Source organism: Narcine bancroftii, chromosome 1 (assembly GCF_036971445.1).
Source record: "Narcine bancroftii isolate sNarBan1 chromosome 1, sNarBan1.hap1, whole genome shotgun sequence".
In the NCBI taxonomy this organism is placed as follows: Eukaryota; Metazoa; Chordata; class Chondrichthyes; order Torpediniformes; family Narcinidae; genus Narcine; species Narcine bancroftii.
In genome coordinates, this window is record NC_091469.1 from 14,292,281 (window position 1) to 14,312,142 (window position 19,862).

The window sequence follows — 19,862 nt, forward strand, 5'->3', positions numbered from 1 at the left end:
TGTTTAAAAAGAAAAGCAACATCCACTTTAGTTCTTTTCATACAACTTAATAAACATTTTCTCTTTCTTGGATTCTGAATTCCGTTGATATTGATACTAAAAAAAAATCAATTTCCCTGCCATTAAACACCAATATTAAACCATATGTCTATCCAGCATCCCCCTCCCTTCTCACCCCAATTCTCCAAATATAACATAATACATGCATAAACAGCCCAGGAAGAATCATAAAAGAAAATAGTGAAAAGAAGTAAGAAGAAGAAAGTGAAGAAAAACCCCAGAGGAGCATGATGTTAAAACATCTCTAGTCCTCTGATCTATATGGGCTGCAAAAGATATCACATTAGTGCCCATAATTCTGCAGTGGTCAGCATCATATTCTTTATTAACTCGCTCGATATACCATACTACAATTTTTCCAATAAATTTAATAATCCATTAATCTTATCAAATATAATAGATCATGCACATTATAGGTTAAACCTTCCTCCCCCTTTAAACTTTCTTGAAACACAAAATAATTTCAGTTACAGCAAAATTCTTTCAATCATGTAATTAATTCTGGTGTCAACAACCACCTGCTGGTCTTTAGTAGGCAATCAATCGACATATACCTGTGCTTTATTGGGCTCTGTAAAAAATTTATTCCTCCCTCCCAGGATAAATATGTTCAATACAGCTAGGTATCTCAAAACAAAGGCATAGCCTTTTTTTTCCATAACCCATCTTTAACTGGATTAAACTCTTCTCTTTATCAGCAAATGAAAACTTGTGTCTTGATAAAATAAAATTTTATTTCCATTATAAATCAAAGGTGATTGTCTTTCTTTAGCTTGTTTTTCTGCCAACTCCAATATCTTCTCTCTTACTTCATGTTGAAGGAATCTGACAAGCATTGCATGGGTCCTTTGGTCATGATGAGGTTTAAGTCTCAGTGCCCTTTGGGCTTGCTCAATCTCCAAATCTCCTTGAAATTCAGCCTAACCCAAAGATTCTGGTAACCATCATTGCAAAAAAAAAAAAAAAAAAAAAAATCAAATCTTGACCTTCATTAACTTCTTCAAGTCCAACAATCTTGATATTATTCTGTCTGCTAAAATTTTCTAAAATGTCTATTTTTTTTTTGCATTAACCGATCATTCTTGGCAGCAACTCTTGCTTGTATTTTCTTCATTTGGTCTTTGATATTTTGAATCTTAAATTCATTTCCTTTAATTTTACCATCCATTATTTCAAATCTAGTGTCAACATGTTGCATTAATCTTTTCATCTTGTCACCATTCTTCCTTACTTCATCAGTTAATACTTACATAGATTGTCTAAAAATTGTTTCATTTCTCCAGAAGATAAAGAAGCTTCTACACCTTTTTCTGTTTTTTTCTTGATTGTTGGTCACTCTTGATTTTTCCAGGTCATCTTCTTGATCACTGGAGCTGTGAGTATCCAAGATCTCCCCGGCTTCTGGCCTCTCTCCTTTGGATATTACCTTGTGGACAGATCCAGGATCCTTTCTCAAGGTAGGCCTCTCTTCCTTTTCTTGCTCGGCTACTTGTATTGCAATAAAGCCTTTATCCTTCTTTGGTGGCATTGTTAATGTCTTCTATATGTCTTTAAACAATTCTTCCTTACAATTTCTGTAACTTTTAAAGTCTTTTTTAATCACTTCTCAACTTTTTTGGGAGAGCAGGGATTACCAGTCTAACCCCATGACATCACATAGACCGCCCCCTCTTCTGTACATCTTGATCACTAAGAGATTGTAATTAGTTCCATTGTTTACACAGAGGGATTGTTAATCCCACAAATCACCAAACTTTAAATTGACCAAGATATAGAAATAGAACACTACAGCACAGTACAGGCCCTTTGGCCATCGATGTTGTGCTGACCCATATATTCCTTTAAAAAATACTAAACCCTCCCTACCCCATAACCTATTTTTCTACCATCAGTGTGCTGCTCTAAGAGACTCTTAAATACCCCTAATATTTCAGCCTCCACCACCATCCCTGGCAGGCACCCAGAACTCTCTGTATAAAAATAAAACATTCCTGATGTCTCACCTAAATTCTCTCCCTTCATTTTGTACCCATGTCCTCTGGTGTTTGCAACTCCTGCCCTGGGAAAAAGATGCTGGCTTAGCTATGCCTCTCATAATTCTATAGGCCTCTATTAAGCCTTCTCTCATCCTTCTATGCTCCAAAGAGAAAAGTTCCAACTCTGCTAACCTTGCCTCATAAGACTTGTTTTCCAATCCAGGCAACATCCTGGAAAATCTCCACTCAACCCTCTCCATTGCTTCCACATCCTTCCTATAATGAGGCTACAAGAATTCAACACAATACTCCAAATTTGGTCTCACCAGCTATTTGTAGAGTTGCAACATGTCCTCTTGACTCTTGAGCTCAATCCCCCTATTAATGAATTCCAACATCCCATTGGCTTTCTTAACTATCCTTTCAACCTGCACAGTGATCTTGATCTTGAGGAGTGTATGGTGTATTCAGCCTTCTGCTTTGTCCTTCCAAAATGCATCACCTTACACTGAACTGGATTGAACTCCATCTTCCACTTTTATGCTAAAGTCTGCATCCTGTCTATATCCTTTTTTAACCTATGACAACCTTCAGCACCATCCACAACTCCTCCAACTCTTGTATCATCTGCAAACTTACTGACCCATCCTTCCATCTCTTCATTAAGGTAATTTATAAAGATTACAAAGAGCAGGGTCCCAGAACAAATCCTTGTTGAACTCCACTAGTCATTGACCTCTTGGCAGAATACTTTTCTTCCTGCCAAATGTTTATACACACAGCAAGATTCCATAGATCCTCATGACTTTCTGAACAAGTCTCTCACGAGGGCATGTGTCAAATGCCTTACTAAAATCTATATAGGCCACATTAACTGCCCTACCCTCATCAATTTCCTTTGTTACCTCCTAAATAAAACTCAGTTATGATCATGAGACATGACCTTCTCTTCACAAAGCCATGCTGACTATCCTTGAGTAGACTATACTTCTCCAAATGCTCCTAGATCTGATCCTTAAGAATCTTCTCCAATAGTTTACACACCACTTATGTAAGACTCAGCAGTCTACAATTCCCAAGATTCTCCTTATTACCGTTTTTATACAAGGGGACCACATTTACCAATCTCCAATCCCCCAGCACCTCCCCTGTGGCTAAAGAGGACTCAAAGATCATAGCCACTGCCCAAGTTATCTCTTCTCTCACTTCTCACAACAACCTGGGATATATTATGCTCGGCCCTGGGAGCATCAATCTGAATGATCTTCCTTAATCTCAATATTATCCAGCATAAAAGCCTGTTCTATTCTAACCTCACCTTGACCCAGGTCTTTGCTCTTGTGAATACTGAAGCAAAATATTTATTTTAGACCTCCCCAACCTCCTCCTCCTCCTCCATGCACATATGGTTTCCTTTATCCTTTAGCATAGAACATCTTGGGATTCTCTTCAATCCTACATTTCAAAGCCTTCTTATACCCCCTTCGAGCTCTTCTAAGTCATTTCTCTTCTTCCTGGCTACCATATACTTCTCATGAGTTCTTCCTGTTTCCTGCTTCCTATATCTAACATATGCTTCCTTCTTCCTCTTGACTCATTGCCTCACCTGTTTAGGCAGCCACGGTTCCCTTTTCCTACCAACTTTTTCTTGTTCCTGTGGGACAAACCTTTCCTGAACCCAGCACGTGTTTCCTAAACTTCCTCCACATTAGTTCTGTATTTTCAATTTTGAACATCTGTTTTCAATGTACTCTTACTAGTTCCTCCCTCATACCATCATAATTAGCCATTCCCCAATCAAACACTTTCCCATCTTGTCTGGTTTTATCCTTATCCTTAGCAATGCTAAAGCTCAAGGACTTGTGGTCACTCTCTTCAAAATGCTCACCCACCAAGAGGTCCGCCACCTGACCAGGTTCATTACTCAAAATTAGATCCAGTATGGCCTCTCCTCTCATCAGTTGGTCCACATACTGTGTGAGGAATCCTTCTTGAACACACCTGACAAATTCAGCCCCATTTATCCCTCTTGCTGTTAGGAGGTGCCAGTCAATATTAGAGAAATTGAAGTCTCCCATAACAACAACCCTGTATTTCCTGCACCATTTGAAAAATCTGCCTGCGCACCTGCTCCTTGGGCTATTTGGGGGCCCATAGACTACTCCTAGTACAGTGATTGCTCCCTTCTTATTTCTGACTTCCACCCATACTGTATCAATAAACACTCCCTTAGCAGTGTCTTCCCTTTCTCTAGCCATGATACTATCCCTGGCCAGTAATGCCACCCCCCCCCTTATCTCCCACCCTATTCCTTTCAAAACACCTAAACCCAGGTACCTCATCAGCCAATCCTGCCCTTCCTCCAGCCATGTTTCTGTAACAGCCACAAAATCCATGCTCTCAGTTCATCCCCTTCATTCCAAATAAGCTTAGCATTAAAATAGACACATTTCAACCCCTCTAACTGACTACATTTATGTTTTGTCCCCTGCTTTTCCTTTATCACAAACTCAGAACACATATCAACATGCTTTTGACCTTTTGCCCTATTTTCTGCACTTACATTCTGGATCCAAACCCCCTGCCAAACTAGTTTAAACCCTTCCCAACAGCTCTAGCAAACCTGCCCACCAGGATATTGATCCCTTTCCAGCTCAGGTGCAGGCTATCCTTTTTGTACGGGTCAGATTTTCCCCAGGAGAGATCCCAGTAATCCCCAAATCTGAACCCCTGCCCTTTGCACAAACACTTCAGCCATGCATTCATCTGCCACAATTTCCTGTTCCTACCCTCTCTCACATGTGACATAGGCAGCTATCCTGTGATTACCACCCTTGAGGTCCAGCTTGTTAGCTTCCTTCCAACTCCCTATATATCCACTTCAGGACCTCATCACTACCCCACTTTAAACTTGATCAGAAACGTACCTGACCCTGGCACCTGGGAGGCAACATACCACCCAGGAGCATCAATCTTGATCACAAAACCTCCTATCTGCTCTCCTAAGCAACAAGTCCCCAATTACCATAGCTTTCCTTTTCTCCTCCTTTCCCTTCTGAGCTGAGGGGCCAGTCTCTGCACCTGAGATATTAGCACTACAATTTGTCCCTGGTAGTTTGTTTCCCCCCTCCCCCATAGTATCCAAAACAGTATACTTATTGCTGAGGGGAACAGCTACTGGGGTGCTGTGCTGTTCGCCTATTCCCCTTCCCTCCTCTAACAGTAACACAGCAACCTGCCTCCTGATTTTGGAGGGTGACTGTCTCCCTGAAGCTCCTCTCTATCACAACCTCTGCTTCCAAATGATGCAGAGTTCATCCAGCTCTAGCTCCAGTTCCATAACACTAACTTCAAGGAGCTGCAGCTGGATGGACCTCTTGCAGATGTAGTCATCAGGGATCATTGTCCTATCTGAGAATTCCCACATCCTGCATTCAGAGCATTCCACTGCCCTAGCTGCTGTCTCTATTATATGTTCCTGGTTTAAAGGCAAAGATCTTATCTGGCCTCAGTGGAAACAAGCTCATCCTCAGCCTCCGCTCGCTGAAGCCCCATGTGCCAAAACCTCAAAGTTCCACTCCTACCCTGAGCCATTCACACACTGGCCACTCCGTTTGAGCTTCACCTCTTTTTATTTGTCACTGTTCCTTATCTGTAGTACTCACTTCCACCAATCACTGTTCTGTTTAACCCTTAAATTGCCCTCCACTCCCTTTTTAAATACACTCAGCAAAGTTGGTTCTCCTGAGTCCAAAGCTCCTTCTCTTCCAGTGATGGTCCTGAAATGACAATGGCCCAAATCCCAGCACATTCACCAAAGCTATACAATTAAAATCATTTTGAAACCTGAATCAAAGCCATCTACTTTTGGGAAGTGATGGAAAGAAAACCTATTCCTTGGAGGTTGGTATTTTAAAAATGTATTGCAACTAGGTTCTTATATTTTATCTATTAATCAGGGTTAAACGAGACAGTCAAATTTGCTCCAATAAGACAATGGACTTAAAATTAGAAGCAGAGTTTTCTTCCTTCAAACTCCTATGTCTTGGCTTCTGGCCTGGAATCTTTCTGAGAAAACAATCCTTCTTATGGAATTAAAACAAGCACATGACAAAAGGATAACTCTGAAGTTCCAGGTTTTCTGACCATATCTCCTAATTCCCTCCTTGGGTAAATTCTTGCGATTGAAATAATTGACCTAGCAGTCTTGAACTCAAGATTCTTATTTGCAACTTGGCAGGCAAAGTGAATTTTCCCAGACTCAAATTGTTACAAAAAATGATTCATGCATGAACAAACATGCAATTCAATACCACAATTCAATTGCTGAAAATTTCATTGATCAGGTCACTAGTGAGAACTTGAACTGGAGGGGACCAATCTGCTGGTGGGCAGGTTTGCTAGAGCTGTTGAGGCGGGTTTAAACCAATTTGGCAGGGGGGTGGGAATCAGATTGAGAGTAGGGAGGATGAACACCTAGACTGGAAGGAATGGTGGGAACAGGATGTAAAAAATTAAAAGGAGGGAAGAAGGTAAAGGTAATAGGTAACAAAAATAGTATATGTGGAAGGCAGTCTCTCGAGTGAATATATTTTAATGCAAGGAGCATTGTAACTAAGGAGAATGAGCTGAAGACATGGAAGGCCACAAGGAAATACAATATTGTAGCCAACAGTAAAACTTAGTTGCAGTAAAGGCATGATTGGCAGTTAAATATTCCAGGATTCTTTTGTTTTAGGAATGATAGAGCAGGGGGATAAAAGGTGGAGGAGTTGCATTGTTTATTAGAGAGAACATTACAGCAGTGCTGTGGTGGGATGGTTTGGTGGGATCATCCAGTGAGGCTATTTGGGTAGAATTGAAGAATGGCAAAGGCATGAATACATTAATGGGAGTATATTATAGACCACCAAATGGGTTGAGGGAATTAGAGGAGCAAATTTGTAAAGAGACTGTGTATATCTGTAATAAACATAAGGTGGTAATTGTGGGAGATTTCAACTTTCCAAACATTAACTGGGATACCCATATAGTAAGAGGGCTGGATGGGGTAGAGCTTAAGTGTTCAGGAAAGTTGTCTTAATCAATACGTAGAAGAACCCACTCGAGAGGAGGCAGTATTGGATCTTCTATTAAAGAATGAGATCGGTCAGGTGACAGAGGTTTGTGTTGAGGAACACTTTGGGTCTAGTGATCACAATACTATTAGTTTTAGGCTAGTAATGGAAAAGAATAGAGATGGGCTAAAAGTTGATTGGAAGAAAGAAAATTTTGAGGGGATGAGAAAAGATTTGGAGGGTGTGGATTGGGATAAGATATTTTCAGGGAAGAATGTAACAGATAAATGGAGGATGTTCAAAGGAGAAGTTCTGAGAGCGCAGAGTTGCTCTGTCCCTGTAAGGATTAAAAGAAAGGTTGGAAACTGTAGGGAGCCTTGGTTTTCAAAAGATATTGGGAACTTGGTTTGGAGGAAGAGGGATGAGTACAATGGTATAAACAGTATAAACAGCAAGGAAGGGATGAACTGCTTGAGGAATTCAAGGTGTGAATAAAAAAATCAAGAGATTAAAAAGGCTAAAAGGAGATATGAAGCTGCTTTGGCAGGAAAAGTAAAAATAAATAGAGTTTCCATAGGTACATTAAAAGTAAAAGAATAGAGAGGGATAAAATTAGACCCCTTGAAGATGAGGGGGGTAGGCTCTGTGAGAAGCCAGAGGAGATGGGAGAAATTTTAAATACTTTTTTTCTTCAGTATTCACTAAGGAAAAGAATATTGAAACAGATGAAGTGAAGAAATATGGTAGGGAGCTCACGAATAATATAAGAATTAATGATGAGATAGTGTTGATTATATTGAAAAAGATCAAGGTGGATAAATCTCCAGGTCCTGTCAAAATATTCCTTAGGACTCTGAGGGAGGTTAGTGAACAAATAGTGGGGCATTGACAGAAATATTTAAAATGTCACTGGTCACGGGGGAACTGCCAGAGGACTGGAGGGTGGCTCATGTTGTTCTGCTGTTTTTATTTTTTAAAATCCAAAAGTAAACCTGGTAATTATAGGTCTAAGTCTGACGTCAGTAGTGGGTAAATTAATGGAAAGTGTTCTTAGAGATGGTATACACAACTATTTGGAAAGACTGGGATTCATTTGGAATAGTCAGCAAGGTTTTGTACATGGTAGATCATGTCTAATAGAGTTCTTTGAGGAGTTTACTAAAAAGGTTGATGAGGGGAAGGTAGGTGATGTTGTTTATTTGGACTTTAGTCAGGCTTTTGATAAGATTCCCCATAAGAGGTTGGTAAAGAAGTGTTACGGAGTCCAGAGGACCCCAAAAACCAGCAGCAAAAGATATGTGCTACAACACAGGGTTACTTAAACAAAAGTAGTTTTTAATTATATTTGAACAAGAAAACAGAATTAGACTTTAACTTACTACTTATCCTACTTACTTAATCCCTCTTCTCTAATACTAAGCACAGGTGTGTGTGTGTGATGTATATTTAAGATTAGAAAAGTTCTTTGGATCACAGTCCAATCTCACTGGTTGCAGGCAATTCTTGTACTGTGCACAGAAGTCAGCATTAACAAAGTTCACCAGTCTTTGGTGCTTAACAGGGAAATGGTTACCACTCAGGAGGGTTCTTGTTGGTCTTCAGAGAGAGATTCCTTTTGTTCCAGAACATCCGCACCTGATTCCTGTTCAATCAGTCTTGCTGATGCAACTTGCCCCTTCAGGGTTCTCCAGATGATCCTCCTTTTTTCAGGTCACCTTTCAGACAGACAGTCTTCTCCTTTGACCAGTCAGTCTCCCAAATGTCTTCATGCCAGCTTTGTCCTTCTGGAACTGATTTCTGTGTCTCTCCTCTCTGTTTCACACCCTCCCTCTCTGAGAGCAAAACTCTTCTCCTCTGCCTGCAAAGATCACATGCTCTCCCAGGCAAGCTGCTGTCGATACTTGGTTGCCTCCTGCAAAAAGCACTTCACAAAAGTCCTGCAAAAATTCTGTTTTAAAATGTTTGTGTGCAACCTGCTCTTATAATCCTTCCCAAAACACCTCTAAATACTCTGTCACATTAGCAGCAGCTTTATCTCATTAACTAGGAGGATGGTGTAAACAGGCATCATGTATCTCCAATCACATCACTGCTGTCAGAGGTTGGCATCCAAACAGGGCTTACCCTGGCCCTAATTTACCCTCATCACTCTAGCTAACACCAGATCATGGGATTAACTGTCAAAGTAATGAAAACTTTTAGAGAATCGAGGCCATGTTTCACTGTTATCTGCAAAAATACAGAAAGGACCTTTAACTTGGAACACAATCAGAATGAGAGTAAGACACAATCCTTCAAGCTTGCTCTTACCATTCAATGGCTGATGCAAGAAGTTTGACGCATTTTTGATCATGTTTGATACAGTGTACTGTGACAATAAATTCTCACCATCATACTCCAAGCCTCATCTTCTCTTCCATGCCAGTTGCACATTGCTCTGAGTTCCTTAGTCTTCCAAAACATTATCTACTTCCTCTTTAACTCCTTCCAATGTCCAAGCCACCACAACTCTCTAAAGTCGAGAATACCAGAAATTCACAGCCTTTTGCAAGAGCATAGAGAAATGAGGGGTGATTTGATCGAGGTATTTAATATCATGCAGAGGATAGACAAAGTAAATGTAGTTAGGCTTTTTCCACTGAGGGTAGTTGAGATACAAACCAGAGGACATGGGTTAAGGGTGAAAGGGGAAACATTTAGGTGGGACTTCTTCACACAGACTGGTTGGAGTGTGGAATGAGCTCCCTGCTGAAATGATGAATGTGGGCTCATTTTGAACATTTAAGAAGAATTTGGAAAAGTATATGGATTGGAGGAGTATGGAGAGTGATGGACTACTGGTTAAGGGTCAGGGAACTATGCAGAATAATGGCACAGACTAGAAAGGCCAAAGGGCCTGCTTCCTGTGCTGTAATGTTCTGTGGTTTCATGGTTCTAATTATCGCACACCTCCATTTTAAATGATTGCATCCAAATCTTGTAACCATGTTTCCTTCATTCAAGATTCTTCCAGTGATGGAAACATTTTAAGAGCTACACTTTCATGCCCCTTCTGCATCTTGTACAGTTCAATAAAATCAGCCCTCATTCTTCTGAACCTCCAAAGAATATTGATCTCATTTCTATAGATTGTGGTGAACGAACAACCCTCTAAACTCAAGAATTAGTGTTGCAAATAATTTGCTCTGGATCAGCCCTTCATCAAATACATCAAACACTTTGACATCAATCCTCTTTTGCCCAGTGAAACATCAAGGGAGTATCCATGCCAACTCTTGTTTAACTATTATATGTGATTGCTCTTTTATATGCCTGATGAACCTCTACTGTATGATATAAAATCATCTTATTTGATTCAGCTTGCTTAACTGCCCAATTTCAATAGACAAGACTTTTTACCCCCAATGTGATCTAAGGGATGATTGCCAGCACATAATGCAAACCTTTTGTATACTACTGATGCAACTCTGATACATGGAATTAAACACAACAGAAAGCCTTTATCTAACAAAGTCAAACAGATCCTTGTAGCTTGAAATTAACCTTTGTGATTCTGTCTGCAGGCATGGGCAGTGAACACCTGCACAAACTGCAAGCCAACTCATAGAATAGCACTGCCCTTATCCTTCCATCGGTAGAAGAGATAATAGATATGAATTGAATTGCACTCCATCACCGAGCAAATTATTGGGGAAGTGAGAAAGAATAGGTTACAGGGAAATAAATGTAGGAAGGAGATTTTTCTCAGTGCTAGTATAGACTGAATGTAATCTCTTTCTACATCCTAAAAAAAAGTACAATGAAATTAAAAAATCATCTAGTACATTTCAGTCATAAAATGAGAGGTTGAATATTACAGAGGTTAATAATGTCTGGTTTCTTGCTATCCAAAATTGAGAGGTACAGTCAGTTAAAATATTTTCTTTCTCATGGCAACATTATCAAAATAGCAGGCATAGATTTAATTTGAGAGAGGGGAAGTGCAAAGGTGATTTACAAGGTAGTTTTTTTTATATTTAAGTACCTGGAATGTGTTGCCTGGGGAAATCGAAGCAAACAGATATGATAGCAAAGCTAAAAAGCATATTGACAGACAAACGTACAGGTGGGAAGGGAGGAATATAGACGAGATACAGGCAGATGGGATTAATTTAAATTGGCACCACGGCCAGCACCAGCAAATTGGGGCCAAAGGGCCTGTTCCGGTGTTACACTTTGATGCGAAGTTGGAAGGAAGAGATTTGTTGAATGCTTCTTGCATGACAATGCAAAAGAAATGAAGAATTATATGACCAGGTTGGGTTAGGTTTTTCATAACATGGTTTCATTTATTCAGTTAGGCCAGTGGTTCTTAATCTTTTTCTTTCCACTCACATTTCACTTTAAATAATCCTTAAGTCATCGGTGCTCTGTGATTAGTAAGGGATTGCTTAAGATGGTATTTGAGTGGGAAGGAGAGGCTGAGAACCACTGCTCTTGACCCAATTGTTACTGAAATATTTTGTTGAGAAAAATTGTCATTGGCGCATTTCCTTTGGAGTTATGAAACCATGCACATAATGAGTCAATTAGATACGATGAAAACAGTGGTTTTCAAACTTTTTCTTCCACCCAAATACCACCTTAAGCAATCCCTTACTAATCATATGGATTACTTAAAGTGGTATGTGAGTAGAAAGAAAAAAAGTTGAGAACCACTGAGTTAGACTTTACATTTCCCCAGACAATAGTCAAGAACATAACAAATAAGAGTGATCATAGCCCAGTTGGAGTATTGTGTGCAGCTCTGGTTGCCATAATATAATGGGAGAGTGTGCAGAGGAGATATGCTAGAATGTTGGCACTAACAGAGGATTTATTGATAAGGAGAAGTTGGATAGTCTTGGCTTATTTTCCCTAGAGCAAAGAAGGCCGAGGAGTTATCTACCCAAGATATATAAAACTAAGGAACAAGTAGGAGTAGAATGCTGGCAAGTAGGATTGGTGTGAATAGTTGGCATGGACTTGGTAGGCGAAAGTCACGGTTTCTGTTCTGCACAGATCTACAACTCCATGACTCTATCTCCATATCCTGTGCCTTCTTTTATAATGAAGAACCTATCAATCTGAGTTCTGAATGAAATTGTCGACTGAATCTCCACAGCCCACTGAACAAAAAATAACAAGGATTCACCATCTTCAGATAAAAAGTATGCTCCTCATTTATGAATGACTAACTCCTTATTTTGAGGCTGTGACTCCTTGCATCCTCTATTTCTGTTGTCAAGCTTTCTGAGAATTTTGTAAATCACATTGAGGTCCCCTCTCATTCTTCAAACTCAATAGAACAGAGACCTTGCCAACTCAATCCCTTTGCTCATGAGAAAATGGTACCTCAGGAGCCAATCTGGTGAATCTGCATTTGTACCAGAGAATTTGGATGCAGATTGGTGATCGGTTAGTGGAGCACCTTTACTCTGTTCATTGCAGTGGCAGGGATCTTCCAGTGGCCATTTCAGTTCCATTCCCACTCCAACACATCTGTCCATGGCCTCATGCACTGCCAAACCAGAAATTGGAGAAACATCTAATATTCCATCCACGCACTCTCCAACCAAATGGCTTTAACATTGACTGCTCCAGTTTTTGTTGGACACCTCCCCTGTATCTCTCTCTTCCCCTATTCCTCTCTGCTTTCCTCCAGCTCTCCAACCCCTTCCCTCTCCATTCAGAGAGATACTTCCTCCCCCATCACTTGTCAGCATTTTTCTCATGCCTCCCCACCCATTTCCACCTATGCATTCTTGCCTGTTAGCCTGTGCTCCTCCCATGCCCCTTCTTCCCACATCTTTTTATTGAGGTGCCTGCTTGCTTTCTGCTCATATCTTGCCGAAGGCCGAAGGCCCAAAACTTTGGTTATTTACCGTTGCTTCTTATAGATGCTGCTGATTTTATCCAAGACTTTTGTATATTCCACTGGTGAAAAATTAGGTTGCACTCTATCTGTACCTTACATTAATCAAAGAGACCACCATTGTACCAAGACTCCAGGTGTGATCGTACAAAGGCTTACATCACCTCCAGACCACTATCAGAGAGGATTGACAAGAACATCTCCTCCACAATCTCCATCATTCAATGTGATGAGGAACTCGAGGCCTTTTACACCCAATTTGACTACAGTAACAACGAAGAACCACCCTTCCAGAACACCACATCTCCAGATAATCCCATCCTGTCCATATCTTAGGACAATATGTATGCTGTTTTCAGGAGATTAAATCCGAGGAAAGCATCTGGCCGGATGTAGCACCTGGCCAAGAATTTAAAATTTGTGCTGACCAATTTATCAAGGTATTCATGGATATCTTCAGTATCTCATTCCAGCATGGTGCGGTACCCACCTGTTTCAAACACTCGTCAACCACACCAGTGCCCAAGAAGAGTCCAGCAACCTTGGCCAGTAGTACTTACATGAATAGTGATATAGTGTTTTGAAAGGCTGATATTGAAGCCTATCTGAGCCGTGACATAGATACGTTCCAGTTCACCTATCATAGCAACAGGTCTACGATGGATGCCATCTCGCTGTCTCTACACAAAGCCCAGAAATAAATTGACAGCAAAGGTGCATACATCAGAGGCTCTTTATCATCTATAGTTCAACATTTAACACCATCATCCTGTCAAAACTGATCAGCTAACTCCAAGAACTGCAACTCAACATCTCACTGTGCAATTGGATCCTGGATTTCCTCACTTCCAGACCACAATCAGTGAGGATTGGTAAGAACATCTCCTCCGCAATCTCCATCAGGACTGTGCTACGTTCTTAGTCCCCTGCTCTACTCATTTTACACCTACAACTGCATGACTCAGTATGACAATAGCACCATCTACTAATTTGCCAATGATACCATTGTAGTGGGTTGTATAATGGAAGGTGATAAGTCAGCATATAGGAGGGAGATTGAAAACTTGGCTGATTTGTGGACCATCAGTAACCTTGCACTTAATGTCACCAAAACCAAGGAGTTGATTGTTAACTTCAGGAAGGGAAAGACAGAGGCATACAATCCAGTTGTCATTGAGGGATTAGAGATGGACAGGGTGAGGAAATATCAGTTTTTGGGAATCACTCTCTTGGAGAATCTTTCCTGGTCCCAACACATTAATGGAATCATGAGGAAAGCATGTCAGCGCTTCTACTTCCTCAGGAATTTGCAGAGGTTTGGTATGATACCAGAAACACCTGCAAATGTCTATCGAGGAGTGGTGGAAAGTGTGCTGACCAGCTGCATCACGGTCTGATATGGAGACATCAATACCCATGAGCATAAAGCCCTCCAAAAGATAGTGGACATAGCCTAGAACATCACAAGCAAAACCCTCCCAACTATTCAGACATCTACAGGGAACACTGCTGTTGGAGAGCTGCAGTAATCATCCAGAATCCACACCATCCAGCACATGCTTTGTTCCTACTGTTACCATCAAGAAAGAGGTATAGGTCCCACAAGACCTCAACCACCAGGTTCAGGAACAACTGCTACCCCTCCACCAGACTCCTACAACAAACTCAATCAGGGATTCATTTAAGGACTCTTACCTGTGCACTTACTAATTAAAAAAAAAATCTCTATTGCACAACCCATTTGTTTACATTCATTATCTGTTTACAGTTCTTTATTTGCTTGCATGCATATGCTGTGTACAGTTTTGTTTGCACTACCAATTAGTGGTAATTCTGCCTTGACTGCAGAATAAAGAATCTCAGGGTTATATGTGATGTCATGTGTGCACTCTAACAATAAATCTGAAATCATTATAGTGTATAATTTTAATTACAGTTTTGTAATTAAATCTTCTGACAATGCGAGTCAATCTGCTATTACCTTTCAATGATACATATTCAAGAACAGAGGTTCCTTTGGATTTGTTGGAACGTAACCGGCCACAGGACGTGTTCCGAAGTGAGAACAGATCAGAAAAGGCATGACCGGACAGGAAAATAAGCAAGGACAACAGTGCTTGAGAATCAGAAGTTGCCATCTTGTAGGTGTGTCACATGCACAGATTTTTGATCAAGCTCAGATGGTCAAGGTCGTGACCAGGAGAGCAGAAGGTGCATGTTAGGGAACCATCACTTGCAGTTTGAATGGGGAAACTTCACATTCAAAGTTTTTCCGTTACCAAGATGGCTGTTTCAGGTAAAGCCATAGATTCATACTTCTGCCCTGAGGGGGAATATGTTTGTTGCATCAATTCTAGCAGTCAATGGACATCAAACTCCCTTGCACCTCTTTGGAGGCACAGATGCTAGCTTAATGCATGAAAGCAGCTGCTCCAGGGTTTATCCTTTTAATCCAACACAAAGCAAAGGTCAGATCTAAGTGCCGGAAAAGAATATGGAAAGACAATTATAAGGGAACCATGGTCTGGTAAAAGAGGGCAAAGTTCAGCACAAGAACAGATCTGGCACAAATTAAATGTGCAAAAAGTATTAGCAAACATGTTGGTTGTCCAGCTGTAAAAATTGGTTATATACATTAAGAAAGACCCCAACAATGAAGACGCTGTTTACATCCGGTACCGCACGGATGGCAGTCTCTTCAATCTGAGGCGCCTGCAAGCTCACACCAAGACACAAGAGAAACTTGTCCGTGAACTACTCTTTGCAGATGATGCCGCTTTAGTTGCCCATTCAGAGCCAGCTCTTCAGCGCTTGACGTCCTGCTTTGCGGAAACTGCCAAAATGTTTGGCCTGGAAGTCAGCCTGAAGAAAACTGAGGTCCTCCATCAGCCAGCTCCCCACCATGACTACCAGCCCCCCCACATCTCCATCGGGCACACAAAACTCAAAACGGTCAACCAGTTTACCTATCTCGGCTGCACCATTTCATCAGATGCAAGGATCGACAATGAGATAGACAACAGACTCGCCAAGGCAAATAGCGCCTTTGGAAGACTACACAAAAGAGTCTGGAAAAACAACCAACTGAAAAACCTCACAAAGATAAGCGTATACAGAGCCGTTGTCATACCCACACTCCTGTTCGGCTCCGAATCATGGGTCCTCTACCGGCACAACCTACGGCTCCTAGAACGCTTCCACCAGCGTTGTCTCCGCTCCATCCTCAACATCCATTGGAGCGCTCACACCCCTAACGTCGAGGTACTCGAGATGGCAGAGGTCGACAGCATCGAGTCCACGCTGCTGAAGATCCAGCTGCGCTGGATGGGTCACGTCTCCAGAATGGAGGACCATCGCCTTCCCAAGATCGTATTATATGGCGAGCTCTCCACTGGCCACCGTGACAGAGGTGCACCAAAGAAAAGGTACAAGGACTGCCTAAAGAAATCTCTTGGTGCCTGCCACATTGACCACCGCCAGTGGGCTGATAACGCCTCAAACCGTGCATCTTGGCGCCTCACAGTTTGGCGGGCAGCAGCCTCCTTTGAAGAAGACCGCAGAGCCCACCTCACTGACAAAAGGCAAAGGAGGAAAAACCCAACACCCAACCCCAACCAACCAATTTTCCCTTGCAACCGCTGCAATCGTGTCTGCCTGTCCCGCATCGGACTGGTCAGCCACAAACGAGCCTGCAGCTGACGTGGACTTTTTTACCCCCTCCATAAATCTTCGTCCGCGAAGCCAAGCCAAAGAAAAGAATATATTCCTATTTGGCAAAAAAATGCTGGAACAAAAGGTCAGGTTTCATGCAGAGAGTAAAATTAAGATGGAATTTGAAGGGAACAGATGGTACAAGATTAGAGCTGAAATAAAATCTATATTAAAGGAATAATGAACATGTGATAAGGAAGAGTGACTAAAAGAGCCAAACAACAAGATTTTAATATTTACTATTACATTAGGGAATACCAAAAGGTTTTATAAGCATTCAGAAACTGTCACAGAGAAAGTATGGAAGGAGGAGGAGACAATAAAGATACAGCAATACATTAAAAATACATAATGCTGGAGCAGGTCACAGAAAAGTGGCAATTACATCCTGCAACCACATCTTGTAACTCTTTTTGACTCTCTAACCATAGAAATTAAAATTGGTGTCAGCTTAATCCAAGAGCGGGAAAATGGAAGATTGGAAAAACTTTAAAAAGCAATGAAGAACTGTGAAGCAAGCAATAAAGAAAGATAGATTATGAAAGTAGACAAGCACAAACTATAAACTATAAAAGCAAAAAATAAATATTTTCATAAAATGAGTGGTTCAGTTGAAGATGAGAAGTGAGAATTAATATTGGATAATGTGGAAATAGCTGATGCCCTGAACAGCTATTTTGTGTCGATCTGCACAGTCCAAGGTGATGTGATGGGTGCGATGAGAGTTGAGGGCCTCAATACAGTCGACATCACTGTAGTGTCAGTAGTGATGTAGTGCTAAGCAAACTCATGGTGTTAAAGGTAGATCTGTTCCCTGTTCTTCAAGTAGTGAACAAAACGATGAGTTATTTGAGAGGAGCTTGTTGCAATTTACCAAAATTTTCTGGATTCTGGGCAGGTCCCAGCAGATTGGAAGACGCCAAATGTCATGTCACTATTGCTTTAAAAAAGGATTTGGGTAAAAGGCAAGTAACTATAGTCAGTTAGCTTTTACATCTTCATTCAGGAAAATGCTTGAAGCCATCATCAAGGAAGAAATATTGAGACATCTGGGAAAGAAATTGTTCCATCAGACAGACACAGAATGTTTTCAAGAAGAAACAGGTTGTGTTTGACAAACTTATTAGAATCCTTTGAGGATATCATGAGGGCAGTGGATAGAGGGAACAGGTGGATATTAGATGTATATTTGGAAATCCAAATGTGACACTGGGCTTGTTCCAGTTTGCCTACCATGCAAACCAATCCACAGGTGATGCTATAGACCTAGACCCTCCACTTCATCCTGACAAACCAAGAGAATGATGCCTTATACACCAGGTTCTTGTTCATTGACCGATTTGGCATTCAACATGATCATACCCCAGAGTGACTCAACACTCCTCTCGGCTTCTTGGCCAAAATACCAAATCGGGTTGGCAGCAAAACCTCACACCCCATCTGGCGCACATCAGGGCTGGGTGCTCAGCATGCTATTGGTCACATTACCGACTCACAATTGCATTACCAAATTCGGTTCAAACAGAATCATCCAGTTTGCAGATAGTATTACAGTAGTTGGTCTCATCGTCAACTGTACACTATACATCAATGGCTGCATTATGGAGAGAGTGAAGAGCACCAAGATCTTGGTGTGCATGTAAAGGACAACCTATCCTGGACTCTCAACATCTCTTCATTTGACAGCAAGGTGCAGCAGCTGCAGGAGGCGGAGGAGACTAAGGCTACCAGACCACATCTTGACAACATTTTACAGGGAGCACAATTGAGAATGTCCTGTATCATTGTGTAATATCTTGCTGCAAAGCATTGGACTGGAAGTCAATATAAAGAATCATCAAAATAGCCAAAAATCTCCCTTTCCTTTATTGACAATGCTTAAATATGACTCACATAGAGGACCCATTCCATCCAGCACACAGTATATTTGATCCACAATGATCAAGGAGGTGGTTCAGGGACATCAAAAATCAGGACTACTCAGCTGGGAAGCAACTTCCCATAGGCTGTAAGATTGATGAACCATATGCTGTAACCGAGTAATATTTATATTACTTTTTTGGCTTGGCTTCGCGGATGAAGACTTATGGAGGGGGTAAATGTCCACGTCAGCTGCAGGCTCGTTTGTGGCTCAAGTCTGATGCGGGACAGGCAGACACGGTTGCAGCGGTTGCAGGGGAAAATTGGTTGGTTGGGGTTGGGTGTTGGGTTTTTCCTCCTTTGTCTTTTGTCAGTGAGGTGGGCTCTGCGGTCTTCTTCAAAGGAGGTTGCTGCCCGCCGAACTGTGAGGCGCCAAGATGCACGGTTTGAGGTGATATCAGCCCACTGGCGGTGGTCAATGTGGCAGGCACCAAGAGATTTCTTTAGGCAGTCCTTGTACCTCTTCTTTGGTGCACCTCTGTCACGGTGGCCAGTGGAGAACTCGCCATATAACACGATCTTGGGAAGGCGATGGTCCTCCATTCTGGAGACGTGACCCACCCAGCGCAGCTGGATCTTCAGCAGCGTGGACTCGATGCTGTCGACCTCTGGCATCTCGAGTACTTCGACGCTAGGGATGAAAGCGCTCCAATGGATGTTGAGGATGGAGCAGAGACAACGCTGGTGGAAGCATTCTAGGAGCCGTAGGTGATGCCGGTAGAGGACCCATGATTCGGAGCCGAACAGGACTGTGGGTATGACAACGGCTCTGTATACGCTTATCTTTGTGAGGTTTTTCAGTTGGTTGTTTTTCCAGACTCTTTTGTGTAGTCTTCCAAAGGCGCTATTTGCCTTGGCGAGTCTGTTGTCTATCTCGTTGTCGATCCTTGCATCTGATGAAATGGTGCAGCCGAGATAGGTAAAGTGGTTGACCGTTTTGAGTTTTGTGTGCCCGATGGAGATGTGGGGGGGCTGGTAGTCATGGTGGGGAGCTGGCTGATGGAGGACCTCAGTTTTCTTCAGGCTGACTTCCAGGCCAAACATTTTGGCAGTTTCCGCAAAACAGGACGTCAAGCGCTGAAGAGCTGGCTCTGAATGGGCAACTAAAGCGGCATCGTCTGCAAAGAGTAGTTCACGGACAAGTTGCTCTTGTGTCTTGGTGTGAGCTTGCAGGTGCCTCAGATTGAAGAGACTGCCATCCGTGCGGTACCGAATGTAAACAGCGTCTTCATTGTTGAGGTCTTT